Here is a 3,498-nt window from a genome sequence, read left to right as displayed (position 1 = left end):
GGCATTCCCCGGCCAAATGAGTACAATTTAAACTTTTCGTGCAATAAAGTAGAAAGTACCATTCACGCACATATTCAAACATTCCAACAAATCGTTATTCCTAAATTTGCCTACCCGGCCTACGTTTGCCTACCAAGTTCAACGTATCACAATTCTATCATGTTCAACATTATCAATACATCAAAATTAATCAATATTCATTTTCCTCCATTTTTAATCTCCACCCTAATTCAATCTCAACCACGTGACTAACCCATTTCAATACACAATCCACCGATCGAGAATAACGAAAATTCACCAATCATGCTTAGCACATCACACACCCAAATGTCACCAATAGTTCACATCAACAAACAAACCACGGTATCGAATCACACGCAATCAAAATCACATAAGAATTAAATGAAAGAGAAGAAAGAATTGGACCTTAAATTTAAAGCGTTCAAACTCAATGTTATTCGAATAAAGAGAGTCCGCACCCGGAAAACCTCGAGCCGAACCTTAACACCAACAATACAACTCAACAAATAATGACCCGTTCACCGTCACTTTTCACGCCGTTACTGTTCTCCGGTACTGTTCACTAGTTACTGTTCACCGGTACTGTTCACCGGCGCCTTTTTTTTTTTTGGTTGTTGTTGTTGTTATTGTGAGGAAGATTATTTTGTGATTTTTGTTATTATGGAGAAGATGATGATCAAAGAATGAGCCTCCCTTTTTCACTCTTAGAATTTTTCTTTTATAATGGGCATGGATTTGTTATGATGTGGGAATTTTTGGTGGGTCCCCCCATATATTCTTTCTTTTAGTTTGTTATTATGAGGATAAAAATGTGAGTGGGTAGGGAGGTGGAAGCTTTTGATTGGGTAGGTTGTTAGGATAAGATAAATTAGTTAGAGGTATTATTTTTTGTTTATTTTTATATTTTTGTGGGATATAATTACATGGGGTTGGACACATGGTAAGGTGAGCTAAAAATGAATAAAATTAGATTTCGAGAGGGACAAAATTAGGTGTCTACAATCTTTATTTATTTTAACAAATAACATATCTTATTTTTAAAAATTATTTATACCGGTGATGAAGGGGAGCCTTGGAGTAACTGGTAAAGTTGCTGCGAGGTCACGGGTTTTAGCCTTGGAAACTGCCTATGGCAGAAATGTAAGATAAGGCTGCGTACGATACACCCTTGTGGTCAGTGGCGGAGCCTCATGCAATTCAGGGGTTCATCCAAACCCCCTTCATCGGAAAATTATATTATTTTTATATGGTCAAAAATATTTTTATGTATGTATGTATGTATGTATTATAGATGTTGAACCCCCTTCGACTAATCCATATATTTACTTCTAAACCCCCTTAAAGAAAAGTCTGGCTCCGCCACTGCTTGTGGTGGGGCTCTTCCCCGAACACCGCACATAGCGGTAGATTTAGTACACCGAACTGCCTCTTTTTTTTTTTTTTTTTTTTTTTTTATACCGGTGATGTACAAAACTTAAATTACACTTGAGTTTAGGTTAATGTTTTCCTTCTCCACAAAGCAAAGGCATTGTTCTAGAATATATGTTATGTCATTCAAAATGCCTAATTGGACAACAATTTATGTTTCTCCTTAGATTAGATTAATATGCCCAATTCTATTGCTTTTAACTTGACACCAAATAATATCAGAATTAAGCCATCTTCCATGTATAGTTGCAAAAAAAGTCATATATATGATAGATGAAAAAGGTATTCTTGATGAAGCTACTTCAGACTAAAAGACGTAAGAACTCGAGTTATTATTTTTGACTTAGATATCCTTCACATATTCAGTTTGATCTTATTTACACCACTGATCCATCATAGTTGTACTGCATAGATTAGTTGTTCGTATTCCCTGCCCTATCAGAATTGCTAAACGCTTATATATCATCATGAAAATAATAGTAGTATTAATAGTAAGTACTCTCCCGTCTCAAAATTAGTGTTATTTTAGTAAAATAAAAAAAGAAATTCAAAATAAGTATCACTTTTGGGAATTCAAGAAAAATATAGTAATTTGTCTAACTATATCCTTATATTGAAAAACTACTTCTTAGTAATGTTCTTTTCTTCTTAATAAGAAAAAATACTTCTTGATCCTAATAGTGCTCAATTCTTAAGAAACGTCTAATAAATACGGGTAATGTTATAGTTCATAAGTTCAACAATTTTATTTTGATAGCTCGCAGGTGATTTGATACGATTTAAAGGATGAATGATGATTAGGAATATTAATGAGGCCATTAGAAAGCATTTTGAAAATTTTACAATGAGTTTTGGGGCTAAATACAACCCCAAAATAGTAGGGGTTCACGTTAGGGTTATGTCACGAAGCCGGGATACAACCCAAACGCCCGAACCAGTAGCCTGACGCATTAGAGGCGTGTCACTCTAGAGTGGTGCCGTGTTTTTGGAGTGCCACTCCAGTGGTGCTCCGCATTTTGACCATGCCACTCTAGTGGTCACGACAACATAAAAACTTTTTTTTCTTTTAATTTTTCGAGGGTAAACTAGTCGTTTTGATCCTAAATAACCTTATTGTAGACATCTAATTTTGTCCCTCCCAAAAATCCAATTTATTCATTTTTTACTCTCGTCGTACCACGTACCCTACCCTGTCTAATTATCCCTCCATAAAATGACGAAAAATAACAATCTTTAATAAAATTCTTAATAAATTTTATCTTATTTTAATCATCGTAACAACCTATCCCTATCCCACCCCCTACCTCAATCCCCTTACCCCTAACATTGTATTCCATTTTTTGCTAACAAATTGACGAAAGGACAAAAATAGAGGGACCCCGGACCATTTTCCATTTTTCACATACCCATATACATACGCACGATACATACATATTCACAAAAACGGACCCCACCCACTAACAAATTACCACAACAGAAACAACACCAGGACTCTTCCATTCTCCATTTTGAACACACGGAATAAAATATAAACACTCACTATTTCCATTTTTAGAGGGGACCTGATACAAGCACGATCATAAAGATGAACGTTTTTGAGTATTTTGGATGTAACCTCGGAGGTGTACGAGTTGAAGTGTTAAAAAGGGCTCCAAACCACCCCTAAAAACACTCTATGGATGCCTATTTGCCTACTTGATCTTTAAAGGGCCTTTTTGTCATTTTATCTTTTATTTGTAAATTACTATAAATAGATTAATATAGGGTTTTAGTTCATTAGTGTTTTGTCGGATAGTGTTGAAAGAACACATCTCTTGAGAGAGAGGGTCTCTAGGCCTACACTAGGACATGAACAAGTGTGGATTCACTTGTGATTGTGTATTGCTTGGAAACGTTGGTGCTTGAGCGGTGGAATCCCTCTTGTGTCACGTAAAAGTGTGGTGTTGCTATTGTAAGTCTTAGGGGTCCTTAGATTTAATACATCTTTGGGTTCTTAACCTTGTAATAGTGTATGTCTCACTTCCTATCTTTACATGATATGTAAAGATA

Source organism: Capsicum annuum, chromosome 5, assembly GCF_002878395.1.
Source record: "Capsicum annuum cultivar UCD-10X-F1 chromosome 5, UCD10Xv1.1, whole genome shotgun sequence".
Taxonomy (NCBI): domain Eukaryota; kingdom Viridiplantae; phylum Streptophyta; class Magnoliopsida; order Solanales; family Solanaceae; genus Capsicum; species Capsicum annuum.
The sequence above is the reverse complement of the archived record's forward strand: the minus strand, read 5'-3'. Positions refer to the sequence as shown.